Source organism: Capsicum annuum, chromosome 6 (genome assembly GCF_002878395.1).
Source record: "Capsicum annuum cultivar UCD-10X-F1 chromosome 6, UCD10Xv1.1, whole genome shotgun sequence".
NCBI classification, from domain to species: Eukaryota; Viridiplantae; Streptophyta; class Magnoliopsida; order Solanales; family Solanaceae; genus Capsicum; species Capsicum annuum.
Window position 1 is genome coordinate 133,103,704 of NC_061116.1, and position 20,632 is coordinate 133,124,335.

General features: G+C 35.8%; 1 non-coding gene across 1 annotated transcript; it reads right to left on the bottom strand.

Annotated features, from left to right (window-relative positions):
- Nucleotides 1-11,885: 11,885 nt before the first annotated feature.
- On the bottom strand, nucleotides 11,886-11,991 carry LOC124899791. Its single transcript, XR_007057355.1, has one exon. It is a non-coding gene; the product is annotated as a small nucleolar RNA R71 (small nucleolar RNA).
- Between the last annotated feature and the right edge of the window lie 8,641 nt (nucleotides 11,992-20,632).

The window sequence follows — 20,632 nt, forward strand, 5'->3', positions numbered from 1 at the left end:
TTAGGGTTGATCTACTTCAGACTATCAAAACAGTCCACCAAAGGACAGATTCGAGAATTATTTGATTTTTAGGGGCGTTTTGGTCATTCCCTCTCACCCAAAATCCATCCAAACCCTATATTAAAGCCTATTAGAAACATTATCTATTATATTTCATCAAATTCACTCAAAAAGAAAACCCTAAGCTACTACATCCAACTTCAAGAACCTCCAAAGTTCACTATTAATTCTGCAAATTTATTCAAGATTCCAAGTTCCTAGTTCACGAACTTCAAGAACCTCCAAAGTTCACCATTAATTCTGCAAATTTATTCAATATTCCAAGTTCCTAGTTCAAGAACTCCAAGAACCATTATTCAAAGGCACGATTAACATCTCAAAAACGAGTATCGATCTAAAGTTCATCATTCAAGGTATGTGGGGTTTTTCAACAATAACTCTCTTTGTTCTTGTGTCCAAAAGTAATTTTCTTTACACAGGCATGATTTTTATTTGATTTTTATGAATTTAAAGTATGAACCCATATCTTATGATGATTATTATGAAATCTTGATGTTTATAATTTTTTAAGATAAATTTATATGTGTGGAGATATAAAGCATGAATCTTGAATGATATATATCATGATTTTGATATTTGGGTCGTGAATCCCCATTGAAAATTATGATTTTAGATAGTGTGTGTTATAAGCACGTTGATGTTGAATATTTGAGATATTTTGAATGATTTGAGCTTTTGGTCTTAATGGAGTTGTTTTGAACTCGAGTGTGAAAGAAATCCACAACGTGGTTGATTTTGATAGATGGTAAGCATGATGGCTCCTGATGTATATTTATATATTACTAAAAAATTTTTGGTGTGGATTGTCTTTGAAATGATCTGAGCTAAGTCCAGAAGAAATATTTAGCATCGAGTGTGAGGTATAAAGCGACCTTACTTCCCTAGAATTACGTGCCCCATAGGAGTGAGCCTGAGGCTAATTTATATAGTGATCACTAGTTTGTGTGGATTTAATATCGATAGTCCTACTCCGATGGCAAGGATAGGACGGCTCTCCCCAACGTGAGTTGTACGTTAGACTCCATGTAGCTCACATGGTTTATGTCGGTTATAGGATCTCCCAGTGTGTGTGTGTCTCCTTGTATCTATGGTGAATGGTGAAGTGATTTGAAAGTGGAATTGTTAAAGTTATTCTTTCGAAAGATTTAAATGATATTTACATTATGAGAATTGATATTCTTGATGAACTGAAAGTGATTGACAAATTATATGATGACTCACATGTGTTATTGTACCTATTTCATCCTCTCATGATTATGATGATTTTCTTCAGGATATGTGAGTCTTTCATACATCCTGCATATTTCTTATCAATATTTATGATGATGATGTTTATAAAACTGCATACACCCCAATATACTCGGTTCCTTTCCATGGTACTGACCCACATCTTCAGATGTGGGCTGCATTTTCTCAAAATGTAGGTTCATGTGCTCAGTTCCAAGTTCTACAGTGATTTTTTGGGCACGCTGTTCTACATCTTTTATCATGGTGAGTCCTCATGTTCTGAGGATGTGATGTCTGATGTTGGTTTACGGAATTATTTACATTTGATAACTAAGTATGATTCAGTTGGGGCATGTCTTAATGGCTCTCTGGTTTTATTGATTTTCTTAGAGGCTTGTCAGACCAGTATAGATGTTGGGAGTTGACTAATAAGTCGTATTTTGTTATTTTTCTGAAATTCTTTTATTCTTGGATGATGATTACTCTGTTGATATTTAAGGGTTATTTATGAAAACCCCGTTGATTCATGTTGAACTGAATGAAAATGGCTCAAAGGTTTAGCTTGGGGATACTCGTAGCCTCAAGCACCGTGTGACGTTCCGGGACCCGTTTTCGGGGCATTACATTATCGAACTTCCTTCATCAATTAACCTTTCGATAAGTCTTTCCACCTCTTTCTTCTTTTTGTCAACTAAGCTTTGGGGTAACTTCTCTTTTGACTCAATGAGGGGAATGTTTCTTCTGAAGTATTCTTTCATGACCTCCTCCTTTTTTTTTTCACCTCCTACATGATTTTCCAAAACTTGATCATTGCTTTTGAGGTCAACAACTATGTCACCAATAGAGATCCCCTTGGGTGTAACATTTAGCCGTGTGAAGACTTGTCCCATTTGGGTATCCAACTCTTTTATAGAGGCTAAATGAAAGACCAAAATTTGAGAGAGTGAAAAAAAGTCCTCTTTTAATTCACAAACCATTTTGTATGTTCCCTTAACTCTATTCAAAATTCTTGCAAGGATATCTTCTATTCCACATTTGTTGGCGTCAATGGAGCTTGAATCCTTGCTAGAAACCCGATAATGGTGAGGCACAAATTAGCAATCCTTATGCTCCCGCTCTCTCCAATCTTGACTACCAACCCGATTCATCTAACCTTGGTTCACACCTTGCCTGTGATAGGTCGGGTGATAACCCTCTGAGAGGTTTGCTAAATACCAAATTTCATCTCCCATCCTCCTAATGTCTTCATCCTCGCCATGGGTTTTTGGTTGAGAACCTATGACATACTTAGTTAAGAGCTCAAGTTGAGTCAAGATCTTTTCCAAGATTTCATATTGTTCGTCACCCAGCTTTTGTTGTTCTTTGCTAACCATGGACTTGGGTGAAAATCTATTAGAAATATTGGAATATCGGGTATACCATTTTTAATTTTGATTAGTTACCTCTCTCAATATTTTTGTAGCTGCATTGAAATGCAAGTTTAAGAAAGACCCTTCTGTCGTACTATTTACCACCGTTTGGTTCAAAGGATCTAGTGCCCGGTAAAATATTTAGAGAAGTGTTTTCCCCGGAATCTCATAGTTTGGGCATTTGGCTAGGTTCCTATGACATCTCTTCCATACTTCATGGAGTGGATCCCCATTACTTTGTCTAAAATTCACAATTTCATCTCTTGGTTGATAGACCTTGGAGGGAGGGGAGTATTGATCTAAGAATCTCTTTGTGAGTTCACTCCATGAAGTGATTGAAGTCGTAGGGACTGAGCGGAACCACAACAATGCTTCTCCCATTAGTGATAATAGGAATAGACGGAGCTGAGAGGCCTCTTGAGTGGTACATAGAATGTTGAATGGCGTACCAACCTCCAAAAAGTTCCTTAAGTGAACATATGGGTCCTCATGTACTTGACCCCCGTATAACCCTTTTATTTGCAACACATAAAGCATGGTACTATTCACATGGAATGTCCCGCCCCCATGATGAGGTGGGATACGGTTTTCACTCGCATGACCCCCATAATTTAAGTTCCTCTCTTCATAAGTATCATTAAATTGTTCCACATGATTAGTGCCTTCATTCATGATTTCGTGTATGCTAGAATTACCTACAAACGATTCAAAAACAACAAGGAAAATAAAGGATGACACTCCGGATGCTCCCAAGTAATAATAACACCACACAAGTGAAATCTACACTTCACTCCCTGAAAATTGCTCTATTTTGATAACGCTCAACTCACTCCCATGATTGAGGGGTAAGGCAGTCGTTGTCAAATAACCCAATGTAAATTATGGTTGAATCTCAAGGAGTGAATGCTATAAACTTCAAACCTATGGGTGCTCAAGTTACTATAAGGTTACCCGGAATGCTAACAAAAACATCATGTATAAATAAATGGGTAAATTGTTCGAAAACTTTCACACAAACTTCAACAAGTAGACGGTAAATTCTATCTTAGGTTTGAACTCAAGGTTTGGAGAGATCTTGGGATTATGTATCCTTAGAGGTAAAGCATGCAGGATAATGTTGGTTTATTATGGAATTTAGTTGTTAATTAATGGATAGTCTATTTCAAAGATCATTGAGGTCAATCTTTTAATAAAACCCCAACGATTTTACTCATTGGCTCTTTCGAGCACCTAAAAAGTGTAGAGTTTATATAACCACCCAAAGCCTCAACCAAGTATCCCTATTTCTGGGATGATGCTCTTGACATGATTTACACTCCCTAAACATTTATTTCTAAGATTACAAATGGTAGTAAACCATAGGCTTAGTTGTTTACCATTGCTTTGTCCCCCGATAACCGCTTTCGAGGATGTTATATGTTACCTAATATTCACCTAAATCCCTCTTTCGAGGATGAAAAAGGTTTTCTAGAGCTTGGAGCTTTCACTCATCAAACCCATTTGGAGATTTGGAGTTTTCACCATTAAATTCCAAAACATAAGCTCAAGAAATGGTGAAATCCATACTCAACAACTAAAATCCATGCAAACACAACAATACCCATACATAATCACACTTTAGTTCAACATAATCCTAAAACTAAATTATTTAGCTACTCATGAAGAAAGTAAAGAGAAATATACCATGTGGGTCATCAAAAGCATTCATTGTTCACAAAGAAACTAAGAAATTTGAGTCTCCAAAGTTAATTACAACCTGCTAATATTAGGGTTTCAAGCTTGGAATTCCAAACTATCTTAAGAGGTAAGCCCTCCATTAAAAAGAGGGGGTTTTCCTATATATGGTCTTGGGTTCGTCTAGAAGAAATTACAAAACTGCCCAAGTCCATACTCCCTCATGACCTCAATTGCGTGAGGTTGTCCGTGATTATGGTTAAGCAATCACGGCAAACACGACCGCACTTGTTGACCGCGATCGTGCTCTGATAATCATCTTAATTGACCACGACCGCGGTCTTAGCTACGACCGCGGTACCTGAGGTTCTAGCTACAGGTCTTCTATTGCACTATTTTTCTCCCTTTTGGATCATTTTTAAGCTCTAATACACATCTTTCTATCTTTCCATCTCTATATCTACAAAAAGAGGATATTAGTGTAGTTAAACCCTGAGAATGTCTCATTTTTTAACACAAAACATGGTAGTGTGTATGCATAATCAGTGTGAATGAGTGGTAGGATTACTACTTATCATGTAACAACATTTTTTTGTCCCACATCATCAAGTTGATCATCACCTATACCACCCTATTTGGTGGATCATCATTTTTTATCTTTGAATTGTCACCAGTTGGTATATCAAACTATTCAAAAAAATTTAAAATATAATTTCAATAGTGTATATAAGTTGTATTAAAGAAAATAAAAAAGCATAAAAAGAATACCTTAGAATCATTCTTTATATGTAGAGCTCAAAAAATTAATTCAAACAAGGATTTCATAAACTTCTCCACTGAGGAAACTTTTTCGGCGAGCTATAAAAAAAATAAAAAAGGTCAAAACATCAATTGAGAAAACATAGCTACTAATAAAATGTTGCATATCCAAATTAACATCACTTCTTAGAAGTGTCAACTCAATATCAGATTTCAAAAATATATCCTTGTTTACTAGTATTAGGCAAATCACCAGATTTCATGAGGATAGGTTCAAACACAGGTAATTGAAGTATTAATTTTTCAAGACGTGATGGTGTAATATTAATCAACACCACCTGCACATACAAACAAAACTCAAAAAACATAGTAATATAAAAAGTAAATAAATATTTCACAAGTAGTTATACATTAAATTTAAAAACAAAATTATGTACCTGTACTTGTCTTATGTCAAAAAATGCGGACTTGTTATCCTTGAAGATTGGTCTATGCTTCACAGACAAATTAAGTATATGTGGCACATGTTAGCCTCCAAAATTTATGTTTTAATAATGACAAACTAACAAGTGAATCTTTATAGGATATTAAAGATTACGGAAAAAGGAAGATGTCCCCAGAAATAGAAGGACACCAACTCATGATTCGCGGCATCAAAGAAAATCAATCAGAATGATAACAAATGGAAGGAAAGTCTCAATCCCATAAGTCTAGACAAATCAGATCAATTACGGAGAATCTCTTGCCCAAAAGTTTTGACAAATCAGATCATCAATGACTAAATAAAAGGAAGTAAAGTTCATATGTACATCAGGAAAGGCATCAATCTATACAAGTCAAAAAAGGAAAATAGATCATGAACATATTTAATATGGACGTTATCCAAAGGCGTATATCGACATATCAAACGGCTACATACCACAATCAAGGAATCAATTTAAATCCTTGATTGACAAGAAATCTCTTAGGTTTCCTTATGAAGACGCAGTAGCCTAAGACTATAAAAGGTGACTACTGAAGACAGACATAAGTTAGGCAATTTCAAGCAGAAAATTCAAAGTGTCTCAATCTTAGTCTCACAAGGCTTTGTAACTTGTAGTTTACAATTGTTATATAAAGAGTAGGATCGAGTCAACTTTGTAACATTAACTTAAGTTGTGTCACAAGATATGAAGATCAAAATAAGTCTTCAGAACTTATTTCCTATCATTATATTCGAGCCTAACATTCAATGATCTAAGGAAACTTTAAAACCCAAGGGGACAGAAAGTAAGCACCACATTGGCGTTCTGAACCAGGATAAATCTTTGTGTTATTACTTTATGTGCTGTTATTTATTTACTTAATTGTTTTATATCTAATTTTTTTGTGAAGTGAACTGATCTACAGATGAGTCGACTCTGAGGGGTCAATATTCGACTCACAGAAAAAATTTCAATTTACCTCCAAATTTAGCAAGATCATGTGTGAGCTTAAATCACTGGGGATAATCTATTCACAAAGCCTACAAGTCCAGAAGCTGGTCCGAAGTCTCCCAAAGATTTAGAAAACCAAGGCTGCCATTCTGAATAATAGAGATATTCACAACATAACATATGATGAGCTATGAGGTAACCTTATTGCATATGAGAAAAATTATATTAACAGGTACCACAAGAAGGAGGAAAAAAAATCAGCAGCCTTTAATGTTGCTCTAACCGAAGAAGTGGACATTCTTGATAATGCTACTAGGGAAGGAATGGCACTCATAAATCATAGATTAAGGCAAATAATGAGACAGAGGCAGGGAAGATCCTAAGGAACCAAGAATGATAATTCTGCTAGAAATAATGAACGTTGTTATTACTGTGGAAAGCCTAGCCACTTCAAACATAACTGTACAAAATTAAAAAGAAGAATATCCAGGAAGAACTAAAATTTTAAAGCCTGGAGTGATGAAAATGAAATAGAAGAAGAAATATATATATGCTTCATGGCAATAGGCAAATCTAGCGAGGTAAGACAGCATGACTGTCATAACTACAATATTCTTGAATCTAACTGGATATGATAACCGATGAGCTTCAAAAAAATTATAAATGAATAAAATAGACTAGATCAAGAGAAGAAAAGTTGTGAAGCACGGTTTAAACAAAAACTCGAAGAGGAACGATGAAACTAGGAAATAAAAATTGAAGCATGTTAAATTAAAATTGACCTACTTTATGAACAGCTTGATGATGAAAAAATAAAATTAAATAGTCCTAGGACATCTCCAAGACACAGTTTCGTAAGATTAAATTCCATCAAAACTACTTAAGTTCGTCATCAGAGCTGTTTAAATCAGCTAAGATCTTTTTTTCATCTCAATGACCCATCTGTTTTATCTGTGGATAGATAGAAAACAAATCCTATATTTACAGGCATAAGCCTAAACGTGTGTGGGTTTGGAAGTCCAAAGGAAGCACAAATAACTCGCAAAGACCCAAAACCACTTGGGTACCTAGGAAGAATTAATCTTCTCATTTTGCAGAAACATGTCTGCGGAAACCATAAAAAAGAAAGTATGGGCTCCTAATGGCAGATGTTCAAATACACCACCATAAAATTTACGAAATCTCCTATGATTTTAAAAATCCAGGTGGAGGATCAATCAAAATTCAATAACAATGGCTAAGGCAGTGTTATCAGATTTGACTCAGTAAGAGATTTACAATATGGAGATATTACTCGCACAATCTCTGGGACATCACAAAACAAGTTGAATATATCCCCTTCAAAGTCGACTTTTTATCTAAAATGATGAAACTGAATTGAAGACAGAAATATGGGTCAAAGTTAGTCCCTCCAAGAGGGTACTGACTACAATAAAATCTCTGTCCCTATGACAAGGATAGAATTAATACAAATCATCTTTGTCAGTTGCTGCCCTCAAATATTTTAAGTTGCTTCATATGGTTTTATTCATAAAGAAATTTTCTTGAGATAATTTCTAGAATTTGAAAATCTATTATACCTAAAACCATATTTTTTTTAAATTAAGAAATTAATTTTTTTTATAAAAGGAGGGGGGAATTTTGATACAATTATAAGTCCTTTTACAAAAAAAAAAATTAGTACATGTTTTAATATTATTCCTGACATTTCTAACATTTTATTATAAGAATTTTACCATTCTGATGAAAGTGTTGCCCTAAATTCATGACTCAATAAGGAGCAAACTTTAGTTGACTCACCAACAACTGGAGCAGTATACACAACTCTCTGAAGTTGTTGTACTTAAATTCTATGAATCTATCATCAACTACCTAAGTTTAATTTATCTTTTCAGTCAGTTCCCAAAATGTGTGACAAAACTGTGCTTGTAGTCTATCTAAATGTTCTGTGCATCTAGGAAAAAACATATTGCCTTTAAGCATCTTTCTGTTCATGATCTTGTAAAAGGTTGGATTTTTTTTAAAGATCTTCATGGTGAATATATCTAGAATCTTTTTTGATGATCCCATTTTTCTTTCAAAATCCTCCACGAGTCCTCATCTCAATCCACTCTTCTCAAGAGACGACGACCTCTTTGTAACCCTATTTCATCTATAAAAAAGCCCCATCTAAATCCTTTTAACTCGCTCTCTCCAGAAGAGATGCACTAATTTTGGACAAACCTTTACAAAGAAAAAGTTTCTCTCCTCTAAAAATCACTCAGTCATTCCTGGTCGTATCATCAATCTCAGTCAACTTAAAGATGTCTCTTTCAATGTTAGTCACTTTTTCAAATTCCAAATCTGTCCATGCTTTTTCGCCTCTGTGGACTTCTAGTTTATGAAGACCCTATTTGCATAATTTATGCTAATCTCTAACTTTCCCTAGACAGTGGTGAATTCGAGACTCTTGTGCTAGGCACAAGAATTGTCTTGAATAACTTTTTGTTTGAAAATATTTTTTATACTAAGTTTTCTGGTGTGGTCCCTTTTATGAATAAAAACTAGTCTGAGGACTTTGAAGTAGGTATTGAGGAAGCCAAGAAATTTCTGTTTGACCCTGACTCAATATCAACCAACTATTGTCCCCTATCTTTATGCTTTAAATTTCACATCATGACCCATATCGTTGCTACCACTTTGATTTCGTGAAAAGGATCCCTAAGCAACGTCACTTATCGTGATGTCTTTGTGCTGTATTGTCTGGTCAAGAAGATCAAAATCAGTTGGGCAACTTGGATACGTGAGTACATGCTTAAGAGTGCAAGAGAAGTCAATGCATCTGCTAGTTTTCCATATGGACTGCTTATCACCCGGATCCTTTTGTTCTACTCCATCAATCTCTTTGCTTATCCCCCTATAGAAGTTGCTACAACTTATGATTCAAGAACTTTCAACTACATCAGATATGTTCTGGTGAAAGATGAATGATGAAGGAAAGAGTCTGCTCGTGCTAAGGCTGAGCCTCCAAAATTAAGTAAATCTGTCTCTAAACCCTCTATCTTTTTTATGAAGGAACTTGAAGAACTTAAGTAGAGGTTCAAAACCATTGAGAAAGGTGATCTTGGGCATATTTATATGTCCAAAGACTCTATCTACCCATATTTGGACTTGTTTTGAGAACAAAAATTATGTTAATTATATTTAATTATGAGTTAAATTATGTTTCAAGGCTAACCGATGTGATTAGAGATACAAGGTAAATTTCTAAGGAATCCGGATAAAAATTGGACACATATCATGAAGCAATTATTTATTGATGGTATGGAATAAATCATTCATATGTGAAAGACCATTTTTATCAAGTCCAAGACTATGTGTATATGCACAAGAGCAAAGATAAAAGAAAGCAGTTGAGGATTGATGAGATTTGATTGAATATTTGAAGTGAATTTCCAGTGACGAGATGCTAACACAATATGTCACATCGTCCTATAACTTTTGTTCCATCACAAAAAATTCAGAAGAAACTTTCAGTGCATCGATGCGAAGTCAACACATTGCGTTAATACGTGAGCTTGGGGACTTAGTCAAAATTTAAGATGATAATTCCAATGACATGACGCGATGTCGACGCATCGCATCGTGTGTTGAGCAAATAGAATTAGATGGATTTTTAAAGACCAATTCCAGTGCATCAATGTGATGTTGACGCGATGCGTTAGCAGGATCAACGCGATTAGCAACGCATTGCGTCAGTAGTGCAGATCTGGTGAAATTTTTCTAAGTATAAAAGGAATACGTGAGCATAATTCCAAACACTTTTGGCAAGCATAGCAGCGGCAAAAAAGCATAAAATTCTCTCTTTTAGGGTTCTTATTATTTCTTTCGAACTTCTTTACTTCAAGATTAGTTTTGGGTATGATTAATTACTTATTTTTATGTTTAATTCAAATATGAGTGGCTAAATACCCTTGTTCTGGGGTTGAGGCCAAGAACATGATTACTCTTCGATATTTTTTATAGTAGTTTCTTTTTGGATTATCATCTGGGTTGTTCTTAATTTCTTGAGCTTACTATTTTGATGAGTGGCCACCATTAGAATAAATCTATATTTCTATGTGAATCTGGGAGGAGAATCGTAGGATAGAATAAAGAAAATAAGGAGCAAGGGTCTTATCCTTTTATGAAATAAGGGGTTTGAATTAGCATCTACGATAAGGACATACCTAGAAGCCTTGTTTAGTTCAATTACAAGAAGATAACTTTGTGAATCTAGAAGAATTGTTGCATCTCTATGAGAGTTTTATCTACAATATTCATTAGATAGAATATTTGAGGTTGTGAGACAAAATCATAGAATAAACCTTGCGAACCAACAACCCGATAACCAATTAGACCGCTATAAGAATAGAGATTTGTATGATTGTTGGAAAAGCCTCAACCCTGGAATTTTTATCCTTATTGTTTATAACTGTTGCTTGCTTTTATCTAGTCATAAACTTTTATTTTTTATTTATTAATTTACATTTTTATTCTTAATTTCAAAATCATCTTGATACTTCACAACACTTAATACCTATTGTCTAAAACTGAAAGTTGGTTAAATTTCAAGCTGCTTAGTCCTCGTGGGAATGATATTCAATTTTCTAAATCACTATATTACTTGTACGATCATGTGCACTTACGTGTGCGCCTGAGTTGCAATAAGTTTTTGGCACCGTTGCCGGGGATTAGTATAATTAGTAAATTGCTAAATTTTTGGTTTTTGATATTAAGTTTAAGTGTTAACAACTTAATCTTAACTGCTGAATTTTTGTAGGTTTAGCTGAATACAGGATTGGCGAGAGATAAAGAGTCGGTAGAACCTTTTGCAGAACCAGAATAGATCTTCTAACAAAGGCGAAGAATGGCTGAACAAAAGAATGATCCAGTTGATCCAAATGCTAAAAATGTCCCACCTCTAGTTATCCCAGTAGTTCCTGCTCAACCAGCTTTTAGACCTGTTTGTGAGGTGGAAATCCCACTCACGAACTATGCGATGAATAGTATTCACAAGCTAGAACCAAGTGGTCGATTTGAATTGAAGCAAAATATGGTGGAATTACTGAATTCAGCAGGGCAATTCCATGGCCTTTCACATAAAGATCCACAACAGCACATATAGACCTTTCTGGAAATAAGAGATACTTACATTCCTGAAGGGATAAGTTCTAATTATGTTAGCTTGACACTCTTTCCTTTTTCCCTAATGGGGGGAGCAAAAAGGTGGTTATATGCTGAACCACCACTCTCTATCACTTCATGGAAAGATCTAGATTGGAAGTTCCTTATTCGATTCTTTCCATCTAGGAAGATCACATGCTTGAGAAGCGAGATCTTATGTTTCATATAGAAAGAAGGAGAGATCTTTACCAAGCTAGGGAGAGATTTAAGTGTATGGTCATAAATTGCCCTCACCATCATCAATCCAACAGTGTTCTTGTTCATACTTTTATTGAGGGATTGAAGCCACATACGAAGATTCTCTTGGATTTAGCAAAAGGTAGACAGCATCTTGAAAAGACTTATGAAGAATTGTACACACTGCTGAATTGGATTTCACAAAGGGAATTCTGATTGGCATGCTGATTCTAGGAGTGCTCCTAAAAAGGTTGCAGGGGTATTAGAGGTAGACCAATTTACTACGTTACAAGCACTGATCGCAGCAATGAAAAATCATATGATTACTCATCTTAATAGTATAAAGTTGGGAGTTACACAAATAGCAGCTACAGCTAATGCATTCTAACAGGAAAATTCTTGGTGTGAGATTTGTGGAAGTGGTGAGCATACAGCAGATGCTTGTACGGCTAATCCGAATTCTATCAACTACGTGGGGAATATAAATCGTCAAGGATAATAGAATTTCGATAACACGTATAATCCCAACTTGAGAAACCATCCTAATTTCTCATAGGGTGGAAATCAGGCGCATAATATAAATCAGTATAAGGGGACAGTGCAACCAAATCAATAGCCAACTCAGAATAATTAGGAGACTACTCAAGCAAGCAATATGGAGGAGTTAATAAAGTAGTGTATGGCTCAACAGGCATAGTTTACAGCAGAAATAAAGACTCAACAAGCACAATTTATAGAAGATTTGAAGAGTCAACAATTGCTTACTAGAAATTTGGAGTTTTAACTTGGTCAAATTGTAGGAGCATAGAATACAAGACCTCAAGGAGCATTACCTAGCAATACAGAGGTAAATCTAAAGCAGGTGAATGCAGTTACAACAAAGAGTAGGTTGCAAACCAAGGAGATAGTTCAACAGCAAGATAGTCCTACAGTCACTGATGATAGTTCTAAAGACAATACAGAGAAAAAAGTCACAAAAAAAGCGGCAAGTGATAAAATTCACATGGAAAAGAAAACTTTACCTTTACCCCTTCCTCAAAGGGCAAGGAAGCACAAGAGAAGGTAAGTTATAAGAAGTTCTTAGATCTTCTAAAATAGGTTCATGTAAATCTTCCTCTTGTTGACATTCTGTAGAGTGTTCCAAAATATATGAAATACCTAAAGAATATAGTTACAAATAAGAATTGGTTGACCGAGTATGCAATAGTTGCACTTAAGGAGGAGTGCACACCAAGGTTCAAAACAAATTTCCCATGAAGTTAAAGAATCCAAGTAGTTTAATACTGTAGATTACCATTGGACAGACCATTAGTGCTTGTGGATTATGTGATTTGGGGGATAGCATTAATCTTATACCCATATCTTGGTACTGGAAGATGGGTCGTGGGAGTCCCAAACCCATTGCTATTGTTTTGTAATTGGTAGACAGGTCCCTCGCTAGGCCTAATGGTATTATCGAAGATGTCTTAGTGCAAGTGAGATCCTTAATCTTTTTGGTGGATATTGTAATTCTTGACTTTGAAGCTGATCCTATTGTTCCATTTATTTTAGGAAGACCTTTCTTAGCAATGGGATAGTCATTAACTGATGTAGTAGTAGGGAAAATGACAATGACAATGCACAATAAAGTGAAGGTCTTTGATATGTATAAGGCACTAAAATTGCCAGCTATATATGAGGATTTGTCTGCTATATCTATTATAGATCTTGAGTCTGATCAGAGGTTATTATTGTTAGATGATCCCTTAGAGTGAGTTTTAGTAGGTCATGATCTTTATGGAAATGTAGAAATGTTGGCATTAGTTTAAGTCATGAATTTGGTGGTCATTGAAACAAGAAAATTACCTTTTGACCCACCAAACAGGACAATAGTCCATCCCCTAAAGCTTCAATTGATGAAGCTCCAAAATTAGAGCTTAAGCTCCTTCCTCCTCACTTGAAATATGCTTACTTTGGTGATAATGATACCTTGTCTGTTATTTTATCTGCAAGATTATCTGATATGCAAGTACAAAAAGCAATAACAGTGTTGAAAAGGAGAAAGAAGGCGATTAGGTGGTAAATATCTGACATTACAGGAATAAATCCAGCTTTTTGCATGCACAAAATACACATGGAGGAAGGTTTCAAGCCAAGAGTACAGTAACAATACAAGTTGAATCAGTGATAAAAGATGTGGTGTGGAAAGAGGTCATTAACTGGCTGTGGTTACTAATGAAGCAAATAATCTAATACCCACTCTTATGGTGACTGGATGGAGAATCTGTATTGACTACCAAATGCTAAATGAAGCCACAAGGAAAGATCGTTATCCCATCCCATTCATTGATCAGATATTAAATAGGTTGGCAGGGTGGGAGCACTACTATTTTCTTGATGGTTACTCAGGTTATAATCAGATTACCATTGCTCTTGAGGATCAAGAGAAGACGAATTTTACTTGCCCATATGGTACTTATTCCTTCAGATGCATGCCTTTTGGCCTTAGCAATACACCTGTGACATTTCAGAGATTTGTAATGGCAATCCTCTATGACATAGTAGAAGAATTTGTCGAGGTATTCATGGATGATTTCTCTATTTATGGTGATTCTTTTGATAAATGCTTGCAGAATTTAGATCGAGTCCTATCTCGATGTGAAGAGACAAATTTTGTGCTGGACTGGGAGAAGTGTCACTTTTTGGTAAATAAAGGGATAGTCCTTGGCCATAAAGTGTCATGCAAGGGACTTGAAGTAGATCGGGCCAAAATTGAAGTGATTGAAAAGTTGCCACATCCATTCATAGTGAAGGGAGTGCGAAGCTTCTTGGGGCATGTAGGTTTATACATGAATTTTTGAAGATTGCAAGCCCGATATGCAAACTGTTACAAAAAAGGCCAAGTTTGATTTTGTGGTAGATTGTCAAGAAGCATTTGAGAAGCTGAAAAAAAGCTGATTGAAGAACCTATTTTGATTTCTCCAGATTGGGAATTGTCATTTGAATTGATATGTAATGCTAGTGACGTAGCTGTAGGAGCTATTTTGGGGCAAAGAAAAGACAAGGCATTTTGCTCTATTTACTACGCTAGTAAAGTCTTGAACGATGCCCAAATGAATTATACAGTCACTAAAAAAGAGATGTTAATGGTGGTGTATGTGTTTGATAAGTTTAGAACTTATTTGGTAGGCACAAAGGTTATTGTTCATACTGCCCATGCGGCCATCAAATATCTTTTCAATATAAAGGATGCAAAGCCTTGATTGATCTGGTGGATTTTGTTACTGTAAGTGTTTGACTTAGAGGTTCGTGATCGTAAAGGAGTAGAAAATCAAGTTGCAGACCATTTGTCAAGGTTATAAACTCATGATTATGTTATTGATAACTTTTTCTGCATTCAGAAAGAGTTCTCAAATGAAAAATTATTGTCTATTAAGGAGTGTGAAGTCTCTTGGTATGCGGACATTGTGAATCTATTGGCAAGTAGCTTTTACCCTCCTAAAAGTCCAATTTAATAGAGAAAGAAACTGTTGCATGATTCTCGTGCTTATACGTGGGATGAGCCTTACCTTTTCAAGAAGGGGCTGGATGGAATTATACGAAGATGTGTTCCAGAAGCTGAATTCCCACAAATGTTAAAAAAGTGTCATTCATCTCCCTATGGTAGAAATTATGGAGATGAGAGAACAGCTTAAAAAGTGTTGCAATTTAATTTCTTTTGGCCTATATTGTTTTGAGATGCGGTAGCTTTTGTAAAGATTTGTGATCAATACCAGAGGTTGGGAATGATTTTGAGGCATCATGAGATGCCCCTAAACAACATCCTTGAAATGGAAGTATTCGATGTTTGGGGGATTGATTTTATGGGACCATTCCCACCATCAAATGGTGATTTGTAAATTATAGTGGTGGTTGATTGCGTATCTAAATGGGCGGAAGCTGCAGCTTGTCCTACTAATGATGCGAGAGTAGTGCTAAACTTCGTGAAGAAGCAAATATTTTCTCGGTTTGGAACTCCAAGAGCTATAATCAGTGATAGAGGTACGCACTTTATTAACACTTGGTTTAAGAATCTTTTAGCTAAATATGATGTTAGGCACAAGGTGGCCACTGCATATCATCCACAAATGAGTGGACAAGTTGAGGTCTCTAACCATGAGATAAAGAAAATACTGTATAAGATGATTAATGGGCAACGAAAAGATTGGGCAGAAAAGCTAGATGATGCATTATGGGCATACCGAATAGCTTATAAGACACCCATTGGTAGTTCCCCATATCGCTTAGTTTACAGTAAAGCTTGTCATTTGCCTATTGAGCATGATCATTAAGCTTAATGGGCTATCAAAAAGTTGAATCTTGAGATTAACGCTGCAGGAGAAAAAAGATTGTTGCAACCTATTGAACTTGATGAATTTTGTCTCCACGCTTAGGAGAACACAAAGTTGTACAAGGAGAAAACCAAGAGATGGCATGATAGACAAATTCAAGATATAGTGTTTGAACCCGAATAACTTATTTTGCTATTTAATTCAAGGTTAGAGTTATTTCCTGGCAAATTGCGGTCTAAGTGGTCTGGACTTTTCAAAGTAGTACAAATGACACCTCATAGAGTAGTTGAATTATAGAACAAAGAGAAGACTAAGAAGTTTCTAATAAATGGAAAATATGTGAAGCACTACTGGGCTGATCATGGAGACAACCACAATATGTCCATCACTTTTAATGATGAGTGATACTGAGCTGAGTTGTGCCACAACGTAAAATAAGGCGCTATGTAGGAGGCAACCCACAAATGTAATGTAATAGGTAGTTTAATTTTTAGTTGTTAAGGACAAAAAGAAAAATGCAAAAAGATAAGTCATTCCACGACTAAAAATAAGTCTCTTGGTAGGAGGCAACCCACTTTTTATTACGCAATTTTGTTGTTTTTGGTTGATGTGCAGGAATGAAAAACATGATGGAGATAGAGAAGATAAGAAAAGGGTGAACATAGACCTTTGAGTAAGTAAATAGGTGATACGTGGTGAAAAAGGTAAGTGGGAAGAAAAGATGTCTAAAAATATGGAAAATTGGCCTTAGAAAATTTTTTGGATACAATTTCTAGTAGATCGACGCTAAGTCGACACATCTCATCGATGTCCATCATGCCCACACTTAGAAAAATTTTCTAGGGCTATTTCTAGTGAATTGACATGATGTCAATGCATCGCGTTAGCCCTACAACACGTTACACATCGCATCGCATCGGTGATCACTTGGTAATACTTGGATAAATTTTTTGAGGCAAAGTTCAGTGAAATAATGCGGACTCGATGTATCGTGTTGTTTTTTCAATGTAATTATCGATGTGTTGCATTGATTACCTATTTCTATGTAATTTTAATCCTAATTGGACCCCTCACTTTCACCTCTATAGATATAACTTTACCTCCATTCAAACTTTACCCTAACCTTAGCCGTCGTGCCTCCCTAATTTCCCAAAGCCTAAATTTGCTCCCTTTTAAATCTTGTCCCTTCTTGGTAATAACAACAATATTCAAACTTCATCTTCATTTTTTCAACTAAGACCAAGGCAATTTTTGATATATTTTTAGTCTTATGGATCCAAGTTCTCTACATGATGAAGTAAGTTTGTTTCGTTAAAATTTGTGATATGAAATTAGCTTAAATCAAAGTTTAATGTCTAAGGTGTTATGCTTAGATTGTTTAAACTTCTATTGAATATTAATTTAAAGTCTTGTTGGAGAGCATTTGGGGGTGATGGTGATATGTTTCTATGTTGTTGTTGCTTTGCTAGTTCTCACGTATAATGCTAATGTAGGAATAGAAGTGATTCTTGATTTAATTGATTTGGTTTAGCTAAGGTCCTGAAATTGAAATTGATAGACAATTGAGTATTTTTCTGCACCATGCATTGGATTTCAATAATTTAGGATGTGCTTGATTCACTACATAATAGCAATTAAGTATAGGGTAGATCTCAATCTCACACCACCTTAGTGGTAGCTATAAATGTCTTAATTATGTGAGATTGACATAAGGTCAGGTTTAACATGTTGAATACACATATGTAAGAGTGTTAAAGAGTGGTAAAGTTCTACTGAATGGCTATGTGTTTTGTACAAATGAGTAGTCTACAAGGCTATTGAGACAACACTATGAATTGCCAATTCTCTAAAATGTCTTTTTATGTGTGATGTTGGATGCGTGAGGTTGGTAGTTATGTTGAACAAGGGAAGTCCAAGTACCTTGGGTCCCTCTTTTGTAAACTTGTGCTAGCAACTAAGTGTGGGGTAAATTCCACACTTAGTGATTATTAGTTCTTAAGGTGTTTGCTTTATGTGTTTGTAGGCTATTATGCTTGATAGGTATAATGTCTAGCCATCAAAAAAGGAACAAGGGGAAGAATGTAGTTGGTACTTCTGAGTATAGAAATAAAAGGAGTCGTCATGCTGATCGTGTGCCCCCATCCCCACATATTCCATGGGGTTAACCTAAGAGGTTCGGGATAAGGTAGTGACTAAAGTAGGGAGAAAATAGTATTCTCAACATAAAGAGTCAAAATATTTAGCTGATCAATTCATTGATAGGGCAAGCCTGGTGAAAGAGTATCCATTTATGGTTCGAAGAATTTAGGCGCTGAACATAAATTTCCTATTTGAACAGCCAGCTAACTGTAACTTAAGCCTTGTGAGGGAATTCTATGAAAATTAGGACCCAAAAAATAAAGATGTTGAGGTTGAGGTATGGGGTCGTGTGATAACTTTTACTGCTAATACTGTGAATGAGCTGCTAGGTATACTCGATGTGGATGTGGAGCCAGTGAAAAGACTTATTACTATCCACCATATCAGCATATCCGTCATCTCTTATGTGGCACTTGTTCGACAGCTAGATGGATTTGTCACAAAGAGGATTGTACTCATGTGTCCCTTCCTTTTAGTCATATAAATTGAGAGGCTCATTTATATGTAAAAATCATCTATGCCTGCCTTGTTCATGTCACTCATATAATGAAGGTGACTTATGATAGGGTTTGTATCATCTATGCTCTTATACGTGAAGATGTGGAGTTGAATGTTAGCGCTATTATATTTTTTGCGATAAGGAAAGCCAAAGTTTTTGGGGGTCATCGATATGGTTTCAGTGGGATATTGACTAGGTTTCTGAGGCAGGACGATGTACCTGAAAAGGAGGTTGATTATAGACTACCTGTTGGTCTCAAACGAGTAGATTTTTCCCATACTAAAGGACCTGCTCCTCATGGTGTCACTTTGACTATGCCCGAGAGTCAAGCTTGGAATGATGAGATCACAGCCTGGATATATGGACTCACTATGTTGCAGCTAAAGACTAGGGGGCATCTAGCCACCCAACAAGAAATTCGTGTTCTCAAGTTAGACTATCTACTTGGGCATCATGCCCGGACTATGCTGCGGATTGGACCTAACTTTGATGAGCCACCGGATGATGACGTCCCCACGGACGACAAGAGGTACATGGGTTATTCTGATGATGAGTCCGTAGATAAAGAGCAGTCTGATGATGGTGATACAGGTAATGACTTTGGTGATGATGAAGGTGCCGATGATGATCTGATGGCATTAGTATCATTTGACTGAGCAAAGAGTACGATGGCATCCTACCTTATGCTTATTTCTAGCACTGGGATAATGCTTCGTTTAAGTGTGAGGTGGTTGATCTTCATCTTCAATTTCTAAATTTTATCTTGGTGTTTGGTTGGAGAATTTCTTCTTTGTTGTTTTTATGTTTTGATGGATTGTAAGTTGACAGTTTGAATTATTGCCCTCTTTGGTAACTTTAGTTTAAAGTATTTGTTTTATTTATTTTTGCCCTTTATGGAATATTTTTCAGTTTACAGTAATTATGTGTGCCTTTTTTGGCAATTCTTGTTTTGCATGGTCATAGTTAGTTGTCTTCCCCAATGATGGATGGATAACGGCCGTCTTAAGGGGAGTGCATCTTTAGAAGCTGAGAAAATGATAAGACCCCTATGTGACCCTTGAGAAATATTGTGTGGTGGGCAAGGATGAACGAGTTTTTTTTTATGTAAATCCCAACAAGTGCAGTTTGATTTGATAGGCTTAATGTTGAATTTAACAAAGAATGAGATCGGGAACCTTAAGGATCCAATTTGATTCCTTGTTTGCACTATGAGAGTGAGTACTTGTTTATATTCTACATGTATAGGAATGACCAAAACTTGCCCGGTGTGTTTACAAAGCGAAACAAAGGGTGTTGGATGTAGGAAGTGATTTAGGCATTTCTTTGTTAGCTGAAATTGTAAAGATTTTATTTTCCTACCGTTATGCATGTCCGTACTTATCCCCATTGAGCCTATAGCCTGATTTCTTTGGTAGCCTCATTTATAGCCTAATCTTTTCTTTAATAGACCTTAATTCGATCCATAGCTCCTAAGTGCTTTAATACAAATAATTGAATAAGAAGGGAATGTGAAATTTAAGAAGGAAAAAGGTAAAAGTGAAGCTCTAAAGAAGTGGTCATTGCATGTTTAATTGTGACGGTTAGGAGTTAGAGAGAAAATGTGAAAGAAAATTCAGTTTTTGTTGCTCATTTTTTGTTACAATGAACTTGTTTTGGCCCTGGTCCATTTAGGAAAATGTGCACCTCAATCAAAGAGAATAGCTTTAGTTGAGGGTGGCTATTATAGGGGTGCATAACAAGAACTGTGTGTGAAGAAGA